The sequence below is a fragment of the Amblyomma americanum genome, chromosome 1, assembly GCF_052857255.1.
Source record: "Amblyomma americanum isolate KBUSLIRL-KWMA chromosome 1, ASM5285725v1, whole genome shotgun sequence".
Taxonomy (NCBI): Eukaryota; Metazoa; Arthropoda; class Arachnida; order Ixodida; family Ixodidae; genus Amblyomma; species Amblyomma americanum.
The window spans coordinates 189,711,657-189,733,798 of NC_135497.1; positions in this window are offsets into that span (position 1 = coordinate 189,711,657).

Below are 22,142 nucleotides of genomic sequence, written 5' to 3' on the forward strand. Positions count from 1 at the left end.
TGTTGTGAACGTTCTGATGTAACGTCTTCCTCAAGAAAGTGTCAGAGGCAGCATCTTGCTTGTGTGTGAATCACAGCAACTACTCAAGCCATGGGGGACCTTGCGCAAGAACTTCGCAACGTCAAGTACTTGGTCCGCGCCTTGCTTGATTTCAACAGCGGCCCTACAAGGTATGCTACCTTAATGAAGGACTATTGTACTTTGGAAGGCCACCCGATGCCCTACATTAGGTTTGGTTATCCAGACTGCCTGAGCTTTCTTGAAAACCTCACCGACACGGTGCACGTGCAGCGCACTGGGGGCGATGTCCTCATCAGCGCGAAGCTCGACGAAAGCGTTCACCACGTCGAGAGGTTCGTCCAAGCTCGGAGGGTTCGCCACCCTGCCCCGCGTCCTATCGAATGTCCACCACGTGAAAGGCCCAGCGCTCCGCAGCTGCCGGAAGCAGTTCAAGAGAAAGTACTGCAGCTTATGGGCGAAGGGCATGTGGACGAGCAAGTGCTGCGCGAAGCGTACTATCGGCGCTTCGGTGTGCGGCTCGATGTTCAGCTGTACGGCTTCGCCTCAATGGAAGACTGCCTGGCGCGGGTCCGGCTGGGGGCAGACTATGAGACCGGCCTACCGCAAGCTATCGTCGCCGTGCTGGCGCAGTACCCGGACGGCATTCTAATGTCACGCTTCATCGAGGCGCGCGCACGCGAGCTGGGCCGCCCGCCGACGTTGAGAACCATACAGCTGCTGCGCCGCTGGGCCGGAATGTTCCGCTTGCTCAAGACCGACCCTTCGCGCGATCTCATCCTCCAGCCGGACATCTATTCAGCCGCCGCGTTACTGCGTCCGGAACCCCTGCCCGCCCGGTCTGCCAGGCGTGTGACCGACGTGCGTGGAAGCGCCGCCGTGCTGACCGTGGCTCTGCTGGAATGGGAGAGCGAGTGGCCGCTGTCCCTGCTGAGGGCGGCCATGAATCATTTCTACGGGTCGGCGGCCTTTGTACCACCGTTCGACGCGGAACCCGGTCGCCCCTGTGCTGCGTTGTGCGGCGACACTTGGCACCGCGCTCGTGTGGTCATCGTGACAGCCGGCAGGGTGCTGGTAGAGCTGGCAGACGTGGGCGAGCGCAGGTTAGTCGCGCCGCAACTGCTGCGGACTCTGGCGCCGCGTTTCAGCACGCTGCCCGCACTCTGCATCGTGGCGACCCTCACGTTGCCGCCGGGAAGGAGAGCATGGTGCGAGACGGCCGGCGAACGCCTGCTCCAGTTGACCAGAGGTTGCAAGCTCACGTGCCTCTACGATGGGACTAGCGTTGAGCTGCTAGACGAGCAGGGATTGCTGCTGACGAGACAGCTGGCCTTGGAAGGCCTATGCAAACTGGCCTGGATACCGGTGACAATTTCAGACAAAGTAAGCTTCAATGTTGTGTGGCTGCAAGAGCAGCGATACATCTTTTCGTACGACTTGTCACGTCTGATGGGCTGGGAGGGTGACAGTGCACTGGAAGAACTCCAGCGCCGTGGAATCGGTTTCCAGTGCGTGTACCTGTGTCGCGACTCCGAGCAATGGTGTGCCCTGATGCCGCTCCTTAGTGGCAGAGCCGATACAGAGTTCTTCCTCTTCCCAGCCGACAATATTGCAGATGCCGTGAACCTGCTCTGCTATCCACACAATCAAGTTGGCGCCGATGTCAAGCGTGAACTTGCAAAGCTTCAAGACATCTGATCAGAAATGAGACGTGGTGGTATTATTTCTGAAGGCATTCAGTTCACCACTTTGTAAATAAAAAAGGACATTTAAATTATTGCATGGTGCCTTGCTTCTCAGTCCCAATTTCTTTTTATTGCCTACCGTCTTCTTCTTAGTCTCTTTCCGAAATCCTTCCATTGCACACAGGGCACCCTGTAGGGTGCTTTCAATGAAACCCCCGAGCATGGCTCCTTGACACTGGTAGAGTGCGCTGTCGTGAGAATATCAGACAAGTTTCATAGTATGTAGTGCTTAGAGTGCGAAACTCTACATTTCTTGCAGTGCGCTGTTGCATCTGTAGCACTGCCATCGTTCCCATCATAGAGCCAGCGTTGCGACGTCACCACGCCACTGCTCGAGCAACAGCGGGCTTATGACAGGCAACGGGTGAGCAGACGTGGCTATGGTAGACAGCACTCCTGGAGCCACAAGTGTAGCAAAATGGAGGCCAGAATTCAGGTTCAGTGAAATGGAAAATACCAATTACTGTGCCTTTAATTTACGAGTTTTTACTGCACGCATGGGAATGATTTTTGAAAGGCGAAAATCTTACCAGCCCTATTGCGAGCAATGCCGGCGGCATCTTTAGTGTAAAGCACAGAGCCTCTACGGTCTACGGAGATCGCACAAAGAACCGAGCTGACGGTTTAGCATTGCTAGGCACGGCATATTGTGAGCAAGCACGCTTTCAAGGCGTGAGCCTTTCGTGGCTCATGAGTGGCGTGGACGGAAGATGTAGACGGAAGTTGTCCGCAAAAGTGTCTGCCCGAACTGTCAATCACAGTTGCATGGTAATTAAAGTAAAACGTAAAAGTTGACTAAGCAACATATATGTAATGATAATAACTAGTAAAATTGGTAGCTACTGATAGTGACAGTGCTAGAAATAGTGTTAGTGACTGTAGTGATAATGATAGCTGCCAATAGTGATGGTAGTGACAGTGATAATCTTAGCTACTGAGAGTGGTAGTTAGTGCTAGAGATAGTGAGTCATGATGACAGTGATGATCGCGATAATAATAGTTGGTATAGCGATGATGACAGCGATCGTAATCGTGATAGCGATGATGACGATAGTGATGATGATAGCGATAGTGATAGCGACGATGATAGTGGTGATTGCGGCACTGACCATGATAGCGAAAAAAGGTGCGTTCGAGTCCTGCGAAGGTTGTGGGTTCGACTTTCGTGAAGGTCGTGGCTTCACGTCCCGCAAAGATCGTAGGCTTGAGTTCCGTAAAGGCCGTGGCGCTTGCCCCATCCCTCATAACTCAACGGGATTGGATGAGGTGTCCCTTAGAAGGATAAGTGCTGGGGTGGCCCTTACCCCGTCGGTGACGTGCCGATGGGGCTCTCAGGAAGATGCAGTGCCCAGCACACGTCCCAAATGTTCCGCGCCGGCCGCCACGCAAAAATGTGGTTTTAAGATGACCTAGCCTCACCGTCATTCCACTACTGTTCCTTTACGCTCGGAAGATAAGAACCAAATAAGAACGTAGTGATTTATGCGCGTACTCCTTTGCCGCGGCAGGGTGAGACCTGCATGCCTGTTCGGTTTCTCTGAAATTACAGGTTTCCCCAATCAATGCTCACATTTCATGAGTTCAGTTTGCTTATTTCTTTGATATATTAGCAGACATTACATGAGAACAACGCGAAAAACTGAGAACGGAAGGGGGAAAGACGCGACCCTATGCATTGAAATACACAGCAAACATCGGACTTTTGGGACGTGACGTCCAACTTACGTGGTTTCATAAGCGGCTGCTTCCGAAAGCGGGAATGTGGCATCCGGTCACCTGGTTTAGATCAGCGATGAAACCCCAAAAAGGTAAGCATAAAAGCGCCAAAATTTCACAATTTATTCGATGCTGATCTCACCTAGCCCCGGGAAAATATTTCTTCCATATTTTTCTCCCGACTGCGTCAAAGCTATGCAATTTTTATCACGCTGTCATTAATGAGTTTTGCAAAGTAGTTTTTTTTTTCAATACAGAGCCTGAAATCGCTGCCTCACACTTATTTCTTTCTCTGTCAAGTGCCTTATACTCCATCTCAGTACTTCTTTTCAACACCACCAAAGGCGCGATGAGTGCACAGACGACATTCTGGGTTTTGTTGGCAAAAGTGGTTTCCGTTCTAAAAACGTTATGGGGGCACTACAGCTAAAGTTATCGTTGCATCTCCGCTTCCACGAGTGACAAACAACGTAACGTCACTCAAGATGCTTGCGTTTAGCGCAAGCAAGCCTATATATGCTTTTCTAAAACCGTCTCATGTTCCTAAAGTGTCTGGTATGTAGGCAGCGTCTATTTATACTCTATTTATGCCATGATGCATAAGATGCTGCTCGCGATAAGCTAAAGTAGGTCGTGTAGTCTATGCTCTTCAAGAAACCTTAGCAAGCTCCGGCACTTAGCGCTGTTCCTTAAGTCCAACTTCCAGCAATCGTCTTCTTGAGTCCTGCGTTCCTGGGCCAGTCCACAAAAATTGAGAATGTTAGAAATATCGTAACGTCCGAAAAAAATAGCTGCATTTAGCGTACGCAAGCGTGCATAAGGTTTTGGTATGTAGACAGCATCGATTCACCTCCTGCCACATATGTGTACGCCGTGAGCAGACGATGAGCGGCGATGCGGTGGCCGGGAAGTGTGAACGAGACAGCATTTCGGCGGCCGCGGATTCCGCTTCCTCTCGCCGCCGAATGTCCAAGTGTGAACGCGCCATTCGAAGGAGTTGTACGCCGTTCAGGAAGTGGAGTCTTCCCCCCTCGCGGAGGAAGGAGAAAGGGAAGGCCCGGGACGGTCGTGGAGGAGACTGGGAGACGGGGTTAGTAGAGACTTTTAGTATAGCGTACGCAAACATACGCAAAGGCATAGCGAACGCTATAAAATAGCGTCCTTCGTAGTGCGCATGCGCCAAACTCCATTTCACATCGACGTTTAACGTACGTGCGCGTTACGTACGCTGTTTTTCGAATTTAGCGTGCGTGCTCTTGCGTACGCTAGGGAAAATAGCGCTGTGAAGATGACGGCGCGCACGTCATCCTCTTCGGAGAGAATTCGTCAATGTCATTCGGTTTTTAGGCATAATCATGCATTGCCTTTAATGATACACGTGATATTCGCGTCTCCTCTCGCCGACAGCAGAAAGAATGACAGATAAACTTGCCCTATTTTTGATTCTGCGTGACGATTCCGCTGTTCTTAACCCTAACAAGACACCGCCGTCTGTGGATTGGCTTGGTTTTGATTTTTACGACAAGGTAGTCATAGCCTTGCCAAACGCAATCGTTTCGGCGGTAGGCCGAAGGGTCCGAAAGACCTCAACATGACGTTTTTAAAACCTTGCTGGGTTCAGTTACCTAAAAGAAATTAGGCCCTGACTCGACTGAACTGGTGATGAACTGGCTATCTACGCGCTACGACTTGGATAACCTTGGCTAAGTGCGAAAAATTTTTCACCAAATATTTTCACATTTTAACACCAGATGGCGCCACTGCGGTCAGCGCTATCATTGCGTTCGGTTTGGCATACGATAAACTGAACGTGCTCATGCGATTTCCAGTGTAACCACCCGCTAAATGCTTGCGTATAACGTACGTAAGCGCTCATACGCTATACTAAAATTATCTAGTAGTGTGTGCTGTTGACTTGCCGTGGTCAGTGATGTAGCCTCTTCTCCTCCATGGAATAAACGGTGGTTGCAGAAAAAGAATGTGCGTGGCGGTGAGTGAATAATACCGTCGACCGTTACAAGCACTGTGTGGCTGCAAAGGGGCCGAGATGTGCGCATAACTCGCTAAAATGCACAGCTTTCTTCTGCACAGTGACCACATATCTTCCAGGCCATGTCTTCTAGCAGTCCTTCCTGAGCTCACATTGAAGTTGCACAAGCCAGAATGCAGCGTTGAAAACAAGTGTGGGAAGTTCTGCTTAAGGCCAGGCATTTTCATCAAGCTAAGTCACTCAAGCACCTTGTCCTGTCTTCCTTGTCATTTACTGTGTCGTCTGTTTGGGTGCAAAAAAAGGTCTGTGAGAATTGACCAACTAGCCTCACAACGCATATTGTTCACATGTACAGAACAAGCTGGCATACAATCTGTTGAATTCTAAAGCTTTCGCAAATGTTCCCTTTAATTCAAAACGAAGTGGGTGCCTAGTATTGCCTGAAAGTCTACCGATGACATCCTCATTAATATGAACACGATGCGGGAATCAGCCAACTCGATTACAGGTAGAGTAATTGCGAGATCCAATTTGGAAGGTCTAGATGGTGACTGTTCCTCTGTTAGTCTGGGGAAGAGTACCTCGTATAAATACCGCACAAATAACGATCGCACGACGGCCATGAGACCTGCGCTCTAAAATAAAGAAAGAGGGAAAAGGAGAGGAAGAATGGAAGACAAGACAAAACACAGACATGCCACCACGAAGCGAACAAGACTATAGGCCAACAGAACACCAATGTCGTCAAGAGGAGTTAAGGGTAATGGGAGAGGGCAAATGCGTTTTACAACAGCGGTGTCTTGAGGACAGGGGAAATACTATAGATAGTGCATGTGTATTGTAAGGAATACTATAGACATAGATTCAGGACTGTCTTGTTTCGTGCGCAACCCATCTGCGTGGGTCCTCTTTTGTTAGTGCCCAACGAGTTAGCGCCAAGACGAGCCTTGGAAAGCTGGAGGAAGGACTTTTGTCAAGGGAGTTAAAACCTGTAGCAAAGAATGCTGAGAAAAAAGTTGTTAATACGACGACGTCGCCAACGATGGCACATGTGCAATGCGGTGAATGCAAAGCTTCCTTAAGGTATCATTGCAGCCAGATAGGGGAACCTCACCTCTGAGCTGGCACAACTGCAAGTCATCAACTTTTGAACGTACAAACATAAACTCTTTTTTGTAGTATATATGTGAAGAATTCCAGGAAGCGTTAAAGAAAGCCTGACCGTTAATTGCTTATGTGGACTTATGCGTCAAGGATATGCGAATGTTTGATTTTGATCATGGAGGAGGGTTCGTTAATTAAGTCCGCAGACGAACTGATTAAAATGGCACCACTTATGGAAATCTTCCTGTCAGTGATCTGCTTCCGCATGCAACAACTGTGTCTCGAAAGCCGTTGATGTAGCAAGTGTGTTGCAAGCTGCCATGAAACCATTCCCTTTGGCCCTGGCCGGGCAGGCCTACAAAGGCCTTCTGTAGGGCCAGGCCCGGGTGAGGCATGGAGTCACACTGGGCCAAGGCCAGGTCAAGGCCTCAAAAAATAGGCCCGTGCAGAGCTGTAGTATGGTTTCCCTCGGATATATTTCCGTGTCACCAGTGTATACACACTCTACATTTGTAGTTCCTTCTTATTTGCCACCCATCCACCTAAATTCATCCGTCCACCAACCTACCCACTCATCCGTCCACCCACCCGACCATCCGCCCGTTCGTCCATCCATCCATCCATCCATCCATCCACTCACCGACCTACCCCCCCCCCAATCTATGCTACCCTAAATGTTAGGAACGGCTAAACCACGGTTATAAACAAAGGTCGACTGATAGCATTTTGCAAATGACCCGGGCCAAATTTGTAGGTCGTCATCATGTCGGGCATGCTCAATGATGGTTGAACATCAATTTTGGTACAAATCAGGCAAGGTCCAATTTCGGAGGTGGGCCCGGCTAAATTCTTGGAAATGACATGGGCCAAATTTGGAGTTCGCCATCGTGCCTCGGTAAATTATGGTTGAACACCACTTTTCGTCAAAATCAGCCAAGGTCAAATATGGGGGTGGCCCGGGTCGAAATTTTGGAAATGACCCGGAACAAATTTGGAGCTGGCCATCGTGTCAGGCACTTCAATTACTGTTGGACATCGATTTTGGCCCAAATCGGCCGAGGTTTACGAAAATTTCAGAGGTGGGTCGGGCCAAATTTTGGAAATTACTCGGAGCAAATTTCGAGGTCGCCATCGTGTCGGGCATGGTCAATTATGCTCAGATATCGATTTTGGTTAAAAATTTGTCGAGGTCAAATTTCGGGGCTAGGACAGGCTAAATTTTTGGAAATGACCTGGGCCAAATTTGGAGGTCGCCATCGGCACGGTTGATCATGGTTGGACATCGCCAAGGTCCACGTCGGCCAAAGTCAGTCAGTTGCTATGCTTTGCTTCCCAGGTGGTTGAAATTATACCGGAGCCCTCTACTATGGTACCTTTCCTCTTTCACTTCCACCTTCCTCCCTTCCCTGACGGCGTGGTTCACCGAGAAATGAGAATTACTGCGCCATTTGCTTTCCTCAAAAAACAATTTCCAATCTTCTGTGCACTTCAAGGTTAAACCAAGGTCAAATCAGGCGAGGAATGGTAAGCGACATGAACAGAGCTACCGCTCTAAAACATCCCGAGACTCCACAGGCTCCAAGATCCGTCCCAGCCAAGTGCTTGGCCCAATGGGAACATCTGTCACTACTCCCCGCTATGAGGCAGTGCCGACAGACACAGGCAACACGGACTACCATGCCAAGAAGATTCGATATGCGGGGTGCCCACTCCTGCAGGCTGATCGCTCTGCTGCAAGCTGCCTAGCGACTTCTCGGATTTCATCCACTGCACTCCCTGCAGCCCTCATTTCCCATAAGTCGAGATGTCAGTTCTGGACTTCTTCAATCATTACCCAAGCCGTGGTGCAAACTTTCGCTGTTGCCAACACGACCCCGACATAAAGGCGATGTCACTGAACAGTACAAAAATCCAGAACGCAAAAGAATACAATTACACCTTGTGGCCATGGTTGAGCTGTTCACTTCAAAACAGTTTACCGCGCCTTTCCGTTTTTTTTTGTCTTTTCCTCCTCCTGCCTTTCACTCCCTTATGTTGTCCTACCACAATTTTCTTCAATGTACACCTGGATATATCCACCAAGCTTGCCTTTTTCAATAGATTGGATTATTTCACTCTTTGCTAATCAATAGGCGTTCATTTGTGGCCAATCGCAGTAGATACAATACCAGCCTGCACTGTACAGGCAGACACTTGTTGCAAACTGCCAAGGTTGCTGTTTAGAGCGCGGGCTAAAGTGCCCCACGGCAAGACCAGATGTCGCGCACCGCGCTCTAGTTTCGAAACCGAAACCCAGTGTTGTGCACCAGATGGCCAGTCAAAGACGTGTAGGAGAGAAAACCCAGGGGACGTTTGTGCATCTTCCTCTTCAGAAGACATTGGCTTGGCATCACGCTTGGCATGAACGCGCACCATGTCTACCATAGACGACGAAGTTTCACGCGCATCGAACGTATTTGTGCCATATACCTGGGGTGAAGAAGAAGAAGAAGAAGAAGAAGATCGAACGTATTGGCAGCGCTGGCAGGCAGTTCAGATTGTTCTGTCAGTGAATGGCACCGCTGAAGCACTGTGTTGTGAACGTTCTGATGTAACGTCTTCCTCAAGAAAGTGTCAGAGGCAGCATCTTGCTTGTGTGTGAATCACAGCAACTACTCAAGCCATGGGGGACCTTGCGCAAGAACTTCGCAACGTCAAGTACTTGGTCCGCGCCTTGCTTGATTTCAACAGCGGCCCTACAAGGTATGCTACCTTAATGAAGGACTATTGTACTTTGGAAGGCCACCCGATGCCCTACATTAGGTTTGGTTATCCAGACTGCCTGAGCTTTCTTGAAAACCTCACCGACACGGTGCACGTGCAGCGCACTGGGGGCGATGTCCTCATCAGCGCGAAGCTCGACGAAAGCGTTCACCACGTAGAGAGGTTCGTCCAAGCTCGGAGGGTTCGCCACCCTGCCCCGCGTCCTATCGAATGTCCACCACGTGAAAGGCCCAGCGCTCCGCAGCTGCCGGAAGCAGTTCAAGAGAAAGTACTGCAGCTTATGGGCGAAGGGCATGTGGACGAGCAAGTGCTGCGCGAAGCGTACTATCGGCGCTTCGGTGTGCGGCTCGATGTTCAGCTGTACGGCTTCGCCTCAATGGAAGACTGCCTGGCGCGGGTCCGGCTGGGGGCAGACTATGAGACCGGCCTACCGCAAGCTATCGTCGCCGTGCTGGCGCAGTACCCGGACGGCATTCTAATGTCACGCTTCATCGAGGCGCGCGCACGCGAGCTGGGCCGCCCGCCGACGTTGAGAACCATACAGCTGCTGCGCCGCTGGGCCGGACTGTTCCGCTTGCTCAAGACCGACCCTTCGCGCGATCTCATCCTCCAGCCGGACATCTATTCAGCCGCCGCGTTACTGCGTCCGGAACCCCTGCCCGCCCGGTCTGCCAGGCGTGTGACCGACGTGCGTGGAAGCGCCGCCGTGCTGACCGTGGCTCTGCTGGAATGGGAGAGCGAGTGGCCGCTGTCCCTGCTGAGGGCGGCCATGAATCATTTCTACGGGTCGGCGGCCTTTGTACCACCGTTCGACGCGGAACCCGGTCGCCCCTGTGCTGCGTTGTGCGGCGACACTTGGCACCGCGCTCGTGTGGTCATCGTGACAGCCGGCAGGGTGCTGGTAGAGCTGGCAGACGTGGGCGAGCGCAGGTTAGTCGCGCCGCAACTGCTGCGGACTCTGGCGCCGCGTTTCAGCACGCTGCCCGCACTCTGCATCGTGGCGACCCTCACGTTGCCGCCGGGAAGGAGAGCATGGTGCGAGACGGCCGGCGAACGCCTGCTCCAGTTGACCAGAGGTTGCAAGCTCACGTGCCTCTACGATGGGACTAGCGTTGAGCTGCTAGACGAGCAGGGATTGCTGCTGACGAGACAGCTGGCCTTGGAAGGCCTATGCAAACTGGCCTGGATACCGGTGACAATTTCAGACAAAGTAAGCTTCAATGTTGTGTGGCTGCAAGAGCAGCGATACATCTTTTCGTACGACTTGTCACGTCTGATGGGCTGGGAGGGTGACAGTGCACTGGAAGAACTCCAGCGCCGTGGAATCGGTTTCCAGTGCGTGTACCTGTGTCGCGACTCCGAGCAATGGTGTGCCCTGATGCCGCTCCTTAGTGGCAGAGCCGATACAGAGTTCTTCCTCTTCCCAGCCGACAATATTGCAGATGCCGTGAACCTGCTCTGCTATCCACACAATCAAGTTGGCGCCGATGTCAAGCGTGAACTTGCAAAGCTTCAAGACATCTGATCAGAAATGAGACGTGGTGGTATTATTTCTGAAGGCATTCAGTTCACCACTTTGTAAATAAAAAAGGACATTTAAATTATTGCATGGTGCCTTGCTTCTCAGTCCCAATTTCTTTTTATTGCCTACCGTCTTCTTCTTAGTCTCTTTCCGAAATCCTTCCATTGCACACAGGGCACCCTGTAGGGTGCTTTCAATGAAACCCCCGAGCATGGCTCCTTGACACTGGTAGAGTGCGCTGTCGTGAGAATATCAGACAAGTTTCATAGTATGTAGTGCTTAGAGTGCGAAACTCTACATTTCTTGCAGTGCGCTGTTGCATCTGTAGCACTGCCATCGTTCCCATCATAGAGCCAGCGTTGCGACGTCACCACGCCACTGCTCGAGCAACAGCGGGCTTATGACAGGCAACGGGTGAGCAGACGTGGCTATGGTAGACAGCACTCCTGGAGCCACAAGTGTAGCAAAATGGAGGCCAGAATTCAAGTTCAGTGAAATGGAAAATACCAATTACTGTGCCTTTAATTTACGAGTTTTTACTGCACGCATGGGAATGATTTTTGAAAGGCGAAAATCTTACCAGCCCTATTGCGAGCAATGCCGGCGGCATCTTTAGTGTAAAGCACAGAGCCTCTACGGTCTACGGAGATCGCACAAAGAACCGAGCTGACGGTTTAGCATTGCTAGGCACGGCATATTGTGAGCAAGCACGCTTTCAAGGCGTGAGCCTTTCGTGGCTCATGAGTGGCGTGGACGGAAGATGTAGACGGAAGTTGTCCGCAAAAGTGTCTGCCCGAACTGTCAATCACAGTTGCATGGTAATTAAAATAAAACGTAAAAGTTGACTAAGCAACATATATGTAATGATAATAACTAGTAAAATTGGTAGCTACTGATAGTGACAGTGCTAGAAATAGTGTTAGTGACTGTAGTGATAATGATAGCTGCCAATAGTGATGGTAGTGACAGTGATAATCTTAGCTACTGAGAGCGGTAGTTAGTGCTAGAGATAGTGAGTCATGATGACAGTGATGATCGCGATAATAATAGTTGGTATAGCGATGATGACAGCGATCGTAATCGTGATAGCGATGATGACGGTAGTGATGATGATAGCGATAGTGATAGCGACGATGATAGTGGTGATTGCGGCACTGACCATGATAGCGAAAAAAGGTGCGTTCGAGTCCTGCGAAGGTTGTGGGTTCGACTTTCGTGAAGGTCGTGGCTTCACGTCCCGCAAAGATCGTAGGCTTGAGTTCCGTAAAGGCCGTGGCGCTTGCCCCATCCCTCATAACTCAACGGGATTGGATGAGGTGTCCCTTAGAAGGATAAGTGCTGGGGTGGCCCTTACCCCGTCGGTGACGTGCCGATGGGGCTCTCAGGAAGATGCAGTGCCCAGCACACGTCCCAAATGTTCCGCGCCGGCCGCCACGCAAAAATGTGGTTTTAAGGTGACCTAGCCTCACCGTCATTCCACTACTGTTCCTTTACGCTCGGAAGATAAGAACCAAATAAGAACGTAGTGATTTATGCGCGTACTCCTTTGCCGCGGCAGGGTGAGACCTGCATGCCTGTTCGGTTTCTCTGAAATTACAGGTTTCCCCAATCAATGCTCACATTTCATGAGTTCAGTTTGCTTATTTCTTTGATATATTAGCAGACATTACATGAGAACAACGCGAAAAACTGAGAACGGAAGGGGGAAAGACGCGACCCTATGCATTGAAATACACAGCAAACATCGGACTTTTGGGACGTGACGTCCAACTTACGTGGTTTCATAAGCGGCTGCTTCCGAAAGCGGGAATGTGGCATCCGGTCACCTGGTTTAGATCAGCGATGAAACCCCAAAAAGGTAAGCATAAAAGCGCCAAAATTTCACAATTTATTCGATGCTGATCTCACCTAGCCCCGGGAAAATATTTCTTCCTTATTTTTCTCCCGACTGCGTCAAAGCTATGCAATTTTTATCACGCTGTCATTAATGAGTTTTGCAAAGTAGTTTTTTTTTCAATACAGAGCCTGAAATCGCTGCCTCACACTTATTTCTTTCTCTGTCAAGTGCCTTATACTCCATGTCAGTACTTCTTTTCAACACCACCAAAGGCGCGATGAGTGCACAGACGACATTCTGGGTTTTGTTGGCAAAAGTGGTTTCCGTTCTAAAAACGTTATGGGGGCACTACAGCTAAAGTTATCGTTGCATCTCCGCTTCCACGAGTGACAAACAACGTAACGTCACTCAAGATGCTTGCGTTTAGCGCAAGCAAGCCTATATATGCTTTTCTAAAACCGTCTCATGTTCCTAAAGTGTCTGGTATGTAGGCAGCGTCTATTTATACTCTATTTATGCCATGATGCATAAGATGCTGCTCGCGATAAGCTAAAGTAGGTCGTGTAGTCTATGCTCTTCAAGAAACCTTAGCAAGCTCCGGCACTTAGCGCTGTTCCTTAAGTCCAACTTCCAGCAATCGTCTTCTTGAGTCCTGCGTTCCTGGGCCAGTCCACAAAAATTGAGAATGTTAGAAATATCGTAACGTCCGAAAAAAATAGCTGCATTTAGCGTACGCAAGCGTGCATAAGGTTTTGGTATGTAGACAGCATCGATTCACCTCCTGCCACATATGTGTACGCCGTGAGCAGACGATGAGCGGCGATGCGGTGGCCGGGAAGTGTGAACGAGACAGCATTTCGGCGGCCGCGGATTCCGCTTCCTCTCGCCGCCGAATGTCCAAGTGTGAACGCGCCATTCGAAGGAGTTGTACGCCGTTCAGGAAGTGGAGTCTTCCCCCCTCGCGGAGGAAGGAGAAAGGGAAGGCCCGGGACGGTCGTGGAGGAGACTGGGAGACGGGGTTAGTAGAGACTTTTAGTATAGCGTACGCAAACATACGCAAAGGCATAGCGAACGCTATAAAATAGCGTCCTTCGTAGTGCGCATGCGCCAAACTCCATTTCACATCGACGTTTAACGTACGTGCGCGTTACGTACGCTGTTTTTCGAATTTAGCGTGCGTGCTCTTGCGTACGCTAGGGAAAATAGCGCTGTGAAGATGACGGCGCGCACGTCATCCTCTTCGGAGAGAATTCGTCAATGTCATTCGGTTTTTAGGCATAATCATGCATTGCCTTTAATGATACACGTGATATTCGCGTCTCCTCTCGCCGACAGCAGAAAGAATGACAGATAAACTTGCCCTATTTTTGATTCTGCGTGACGATTCCGCTGTTCTTAACCCTAACAAGACACCGCCGTCTGTGGATTGGCTTGGTTTTGATTTTTACGACAAGGTAGTCATAGCCTTGCCAAACGCAATCGTTTCGGCGGTAGGCCGAAGGGTCCGAAAGACCTCAACATGACGTTTTTAAAACCTTGCTGGGTTCAGTTACCTAAAAGAAATTAGGCCCTGACTCGACTGAACTGGTGATGAACTGGCTATCTACGCGCTACGACTTGGATAACCTTGGCTAAGTGCGAAAAATTTTTCACCAAATATTTTCACATTTTAACACCAGATGGCGCCACTGCGGTCAGCGCTATCATTGCGTTCGGTTTGGCATACGATAAACTGAACGTGCTCATGCGATTTCCAGTGTAACCACCCGCTAAATGCTTGCGTATAACGTACGTAAGCGCTCATACGCTATACTAAAATTATCTAGTAGTGTGTGCTGTTGACTTGCCGTGGTCAGTGATGTAGCCTCTTCTCCTCCATGGAATAAACGGTGGTTGCAGAAAAAGAATGTGCGTGGCGGTGAGTGAATAATACCGTCGACCGTTACAAGCACTGTGTGGCTGCAAAGGGGCCGAGATGTGCGCATAACTCGCTAAAATGCACAGCTTTCTTCTGCACAGTGACCACATATCTTCCAGGCCATGTCTTCTAGCAGTCCTTCCTGAGCTCACATTGAAGTTGCACAAGCCAGAATGCAGCGTTGAAAACAACCCTATCGAAAAATCTCATATGGATGCATATGTGTCTCGTATGAATTTATATGTGTCTAGTATGTGGTCATACGAGATGATATGTGTCTAGTATGTGGTCATACGAGTTGATATGTGTCCAATATGTGTTTCGTATGGGCGGATATGTGTCCCTAGTATCCCTCGTATGGGTTTATATGTGTCCTTCATATCCCTCGTATGGGCTGATATGTGTCATTCGTATGCCTCGTATGGGCATATGTGTCCTTCGTATCCCTCGTATGGGCATATGTGTCCCTCGTATGCCTCTATGGACTGATACGTGTCTATCGTATCAGTTGTTTGAGCCGAAATATGGATTTCGTATCACCCGAATGGGCCGATGTGTCTTTCGTATCACTCATTTGAGGCAAATGCAGCTCTCGTATCACTCATATGGGTGAACTGCGTGTCTCAGTGAGCTGATATTGTCACGAACCCGAAGACGACAAAGTTGGCAGTGGCGTGCACGGAGCGCTCGCGCTAGGCCCACCGCCATTAAATCATTCCATCGCCATCTGTTATGTAGTACTGTCTTCACCTGCTTGCCGTCGCGTAACATTTGGCGTGAGGTGCGGAGTTCATCCCCATCCTGGTCCTGGAGCTTCGGTGTCCTGCGTGTGCCGTGGTCGTCGGTCGTGTGTTCCTGCCCGCACCGCCCGGTTGTGCCCCAGCCCGCCAGACCAGAACCGACCATGTCGTTCACCCCAGCCCCGTCCCCGGCCCCGACCAGAAGACACGACAACTTGACGACGCCGCCGCTACTCGAACCTATGACCCCACCGACCCTAGAAGTCGCCAACATATTCGAACACAGCCCCTGCCCATGCCGTTCGGTGTGTTCATGGGCCTCGGCCGTCGGCTCAAGGTGACCTAGCTAGCTACGGCCCGGAAGCTTCTTGGACCAGCGCTCATCTGATCATCATCTGTTCATCTCTTTCATCGTGACGGCAAACCCTGCATCTTCTTCTCTTCTGTGTTCATCCGTCCTGTCACGCTAATCGTCACGCACTGCGTTTCGTCTTCACTGCCGGTCTTTCAGTTCGCGCGATCGGGACGATCGCTCGGCAGCCCCGGGTAGTGTCACGGACTCGAAGACGACAAAGTGGGCAGTGGCGTGCACGGAGCGCTCGCGCTAGGCCCACCGCCATTAAATCATTCCATCGCCATCTGTTATGTAGTACTGTCTTCACCTGCTTGCCGTCGCGTAACATTTGGCGTGAGGTGCGGAGTTCATCCCCATCCTGGTCCTGGAGCTTCGGTGTCCTGCGTGTGCCGTGGTCGTCGGTCGTGTGTTCCTGCCCGCACCGCCCGGTTGTGCCCCAGCCCGCCAGACCAGAACCGACCATGTCGTTCACCCCAGCCCCGCCCCCTGCCCCGGCCAGAAGACACGACAACTTGACGACGCCGCCGCTACTCGAACCTATGACCCCACCGACCCTAGAAGTCGCCAACATATTCGAACACAGCCCCTGCCCATGCCGTTCGGTGTGTTCATGGGCCTCGGCCGTCGGCTCAAGGTGACCTAGCTAGCTACGGCCCGGAAGCTTCTTGGACCAGCGCTCATCTGATCATCATCTGTTCATCTCTTTCATCGTGACGGCAAACCCTGCATCTTCTTCTCTTCTGTGTTCATCCGTCCTGTCACGCTAATCGTCACGCACTGCGTTTCGTCTTCACTGCCGGTCTTTCAGTTCGCGCGATCGGGACGATCGCTCGGCAGCCCCGGGTAGTGTCACGGACTCGAAGACGACAAAGTGGGCAGTGGCGCGGCACGGAGCTCTCGCGCTAGGCCCACTGCCATTAAATCATTCCATCGCCATGTGTTATGTAGTACTCTTCACCATGCTTGCCGTCACGTAACAATATATGTCTTTTATAAGGCTCGACGTATGAAATTAAATGGATAACATTTCATCTTGTCTTTCACGCGGTGCACTTGAGCTCATAATTAAAGAACACAGGTGATCAAATTAGATCCCTCTAACGTGGTGGGATGTTAAATCCCAAGTATAGTACCATTTTACGCTGTATCAGCTTAGCACATGAATGGACAAGCATATGGCATTCCAATACTGTCCTGTTTCAAAGCTACATCTCAGCTGAAGTGCACACATTCAAAAAAAAGTTTAGAACACCCTCAGGAAAAGTAAAATTAAGCCAAGGACACCATCTAAAACATAATAGATAATGAGGCCACAAAACATTGGTCCATGGGATAAATGACTCAAGTAGCTTCCAATAATAAGGAAGTGACTATACAGATGCAAAAATTTCCATACATATATCCCAAGCTTGAGAGGTGTGTTGAATAATTTGCCTCCTTGTCTATAACATGCTAATTACTGAAAGTGAAAAATATTATTATAAACGAAGCTTCAGATGCCTTTTTTCACAGGTGTAATTCATTTTTTGATATCGTCCTCCACTTACACTGATGCCCTTGCATCATCGATGCATTATTCTTGTTTACATGCTCTCAGAGAAGAATGAGGCTGATGGCCCCAACTGGACACTAAAGATCTTCAAATGTTTCTTCAGCTACGGTATAGCCAGTAGCTACAAGGCACCAGGTCAGAACTATTGGTGGGTGATGCAGAACATCCCGAAACTGCAGCTTATTCAACACGGCGGTATTGCCACCTAACTTGTTGTCATGCCAAGCATTGTCACATTAAATGATGGATTTTTTTAGGACAAACTTTAAGAAAAAGTGCACGGTCCTTGAGCACCCTCAAGTTCAAGAATGCCCACAATAACCGTCTGCTTAATGTGACAATCATCACAAATAAATTCATTCACATCTGCCACGAGCTCAGATGCGAGATGCAGACAGTGGGCATCCACTGCACTCCTCGTCTTTCACACTCAACACAGCTGGATCTTGCATGTACGTACAGTTTGTACCCACCTTCTGACTGGAAACATAACATACCCATTACAATAAATTGGACTCATTCGATGGTGGATAATGATAGGGAGAACACCTTCTGCCATCCAAAATTTGGTTTCGAAAAACTATTATAACCGTACACTGATGTATACTAACATTTTCCTTGTGAGTACTTCAATATCAGTGGTGCCATGTGCAAAATGAAAATATGAAAAGTGGGAACATCAAACTTTCTTTTCATTGTAACGTCTTTCCCTTTCACGAGGTGATAAATGTGTTACAGACCAGGAGGTAAAAAATATACTGATCTCCCCTCGTATAAACAGAATCCACCAATACCATCTGTTTAATGAAACAAACCTACATAATACACAAAAACACTACATATATACTATATCATGGAACAAGAGTAAGAGTTTTGTACACAGACCACACGAACAACACAGCAGCAAGTGACATACAATATTAGTTACATTTCTCCATATTTACTATACTCAAATACAACTTAAGAATGAAGTGGCAGATGCCTCTCAAAGGACCAGGCATTGTAATGAGCATGGAGGAGGAGGACACAACCAGCAGTGCATGAGAGTTTTGATGATGACGATGAGATGTGAGCCCGTTAACAGGCCAATGTGATCCATTAAATGTCCGCGTATAGAAGCCGAGCACATAGAGCACTGCCACAATGAGATTAGCAATAATGAGAATGACAATGTCTCTAATGAGCTATTGTAGACGCCATGGTAGAGGGCTCCAGATTAACTTCAACTGCATATGCGCTGACAAAGCACAGCAAAGAGGCGTGTTTTCCACTTCACCTATATCAACATGTGGCTGCTCTCGCCTGGATTTGACTCAGCTTCCTTGGGCATAGACCACAACGGAGTGAATAAATGTCCATCCAAACAACTGTGACGTGACAACTAAAGAACTGAATATGGACAGGTAATGACAAAAAGAAAAGTGGGCCATATATGCCCTCTTCACTGTGTGAACATGTCGCCCATCTGAAAACAAACATAAAATAAAAAGACATGAAGTGTCACCTGCTGAAGAAATAAACAGCCGAAACACTAGTACACCTTCATTCACAGAAATGGAGCTACCTGTCACAAGGCAACGGGTGTGGTAGGCATGCAGCAACCGAATTATATAGTGTGCGCCATCCTGATTGGCTCAGGTTGTCGTACCTTCCATGCAAACAACTTGCGAAGGGAATTATAGAGAAGCATTTGCCTCTTCATTCTTGAGTTGTATTCAACTATAGTTTACACAACACACAAAAGAAAATACTGCTTCTCAAAGGAACACTAAGGACATGTCCACATAATTTCTGTTCTTAGTAAAAATATGTTGCATTGGCCCTTTCTAACCATTCTGTTATTCTGTTTACCATTCTATTTACTAGGGCCGCCTACCCGTGTGTGTTTTTTTCTTGCAGAAATGAAGGGTTTATTTGAGATATGTCAATAAAAGAATTCCAAAAAGTTCCTATAGTTAGACCAAAGCTATATATTCGGAAAAAAACAATCTGATATGCACTGCAAACTGCCTTCAAAAATCTTTCCTGACCGAATGCTTCGTCGGAGCGAACATCTCTCAGGACACCTCGGGCGTTTTAAACTTGTTTACCAATAGACATCGGCTTTGCGACCAATATCAGATATTCAATATGCAAGATATACCCACTCCAGCGGGCTGATCACGTATCTATAGGGCCGCCTACCCGTGTGTGTTTTTTTTCTTGCAGAAATGAAGGTTTTATTTGAGATATGTCCATAAAAGAATTCCAAAAAGTTCCTATAGTTCGACGAAAGCTATATATTCGGAAAAAAACAATCCGGTATACGCTGCGAACTGCCTTCAAAGATCTTGCCTGACCGATGCTTCTTCGGACCGAACATCTCTCAGGACACCTCGGATGTTTCAAACTTGTTTACCAATAGACATCGGCTTTGCGACCAATATCACATATATACAATATGCAAGATATACCCACTCCAGCGGGCCGATCACGTATCTATAGGGCCGCTTACCCGTGTGTGTTTTTTTTTCTTGCAGAAATGAAGGGTTTATTTGAGATATGTCAATAAAAGAATTCCAAAAAGTTCCTATAGTTCAACGAAAGCTATATATTCGGAAAAAAACAATCCGGTATACACTGCGAACTGCCTTCAAAGGTCTTTCCTGACCGAATGCTTCACTGGATCGAACATCTCTCAGAACACCTTGGATGTTTTAAACTTGTTTACCAATAGACATCGGCTTTGCGACCAATATCAGATATAAAATATGCGAGATATACCCACTCCAGTGGGCCGATCACGTACCTATAGGGCTGCCTACCCGAGTTCAGGTGGGGCTATATACTCAAGAAGCACGGAACAGGGGGGTGGAAATGGGGAAGGTCGCCTCCCCCCCCACATTTTTCAGGGGGATGTGCCCCCCCAATCTCCATTTGCTTCTACTTGGATCAGATTTCTGAAAATTGAAACACATATTAGTTCTAACCTCTTAATTCAAAGCACAATGGGGCTGCATGAGCTGCTTGGCTTAGTAGCCAGTTGTAAAACATTTGGTATATGAGTAACCTGAACCGGTCATGTCCCTACAGAATTCGATCGACTATATATCGACCTGACCGCGTACATGATCACGATTAGCAGAATTTAAACAAACTATGCACAGGCTTTTTTAATAAAATTGATCACTCCTCGTGCGTACAGCTTCCCACCTATAAGCTCCTCATTTCAATTAATTTTATATTGCCATAAATCATTGCACCGTTTGTTCGTTCGCACTCACAACCTCCGGCACGCGGCTTTATCATTTTGTTTTGGAATGCGAGGTGCGACCAGACTTATGCCGTTGATCATGGCCACGTGCAAATGATTCCACATTTTTCCAGATTCTTGCTGCTTTTGGTTCTCTATCTCGAAGGTTCCTTGCCAGCTTTAAATTCAGCACGACCAAGAACTGCATGGCATTCAGGTCGATGACCGCCGAGCACGCATGATTAAGCCTATTGCAGCCGCCGAGTAATTCAGTTCTTAGTGGGCGTGAGTCAGCCCCTTAAACAGTTAATTTTGGAAGCCTTTTCGTTGTCTTCCTGACAGCTGGAGTGTCGTCACTGCATCGTGATACTTTGCATCAAGCTTTGAACATTGAATATATATATATATATATATATATATATATATATATATATATATATATATATATATATATATATAAAATGTAAATGAGCATTAAAAAATAAATAAAATAAGCTCGAAGTCCTGCCTTCCCACTAAAAAAAAAAGAGTTCCGGAGTCCCTGGCTATTATTAATTGTCTCGAGCATAGCCCAAACCTTCACCCGCTGCCATCACGACCCGGACGCGACAGCGGTGTGCCAGAGAACACTGCGAAACTATAATTATAGAGGTCCTCGATCACCTCGATCGAAGCACCTCGATCGAGGGCGCGGTTGTGCTACCCAGTTCCGTGTTCTAGCGCACACTAGCAGTTTATTTTTGAGAGCCTCTTCCTCCTCGTACCTTGCACACTTCTGATTTCTTAACATAAATTCTTTCAGTGCACCAATTTACCTATTCAGCAATCTATATTTCCCCCTCTGCTGGTCCTAAGTCGCTGATTTCAGGTCAGTGGCAATATAGTACTTATGATATCTACCTCGCACCGTGCCAGAAAATACTTTTTTGCAGCAATTACAGACTTTTCAAGCACTTGCTGCATTTAGGGGAGTTCTAAAAGAAGTGTTTATTTTATCGTAGATAACACAGAAGTTGCTGTTTACAGCGCAGAGAACAGGGAAGGGCCCAGCGTTATTTATGATCAAGAGCCGCGCAACAGGAGGTTTTATATTTCGAAACCGAAACTGAAAATGTTCTAGCGTCGTCTGACGGCTAGGCCCAGACTTTATAGGTGCTTCCTGTTTGTCGTAAGCCACACAAAACTTTCTGCTTAAAGCACTAAGTAAAAAGCGCAAAGCACAATCAGGCACCGCGCGCCACTATAACTTCCAGCTTTGAAACCGAAACCGAAAGCGATTTGTCACATAGCGACTACTTTGTTTAATGCAGTGGCGATCAGAAATCGCAGAACACTTCAAACATTTAGGCTACAGCGGTACCACAAAGCTCATACATGATAGAGCCCACAGAGTAAGCTACCCTATTCACACGGGCAGTCACAGGTGCAAGACCGATTTGAGGGGCTAGTTGGTTCTGCAGTTGGTTCTGCGTATGTTGGACCAACGCTCTGTGGCACAGCTTGACACGGAACTCATAACTATTTCCCCTTCAAAGTAGTATTTGTAACTTTTCAACTATAAGTATTTCATGGTGTGTAGAGCCCCGCGTCGTCTGCTACTACATGCGGTCAATCAGCAGTCAACTGGATGGCCGGATGCGCTGCATGAGG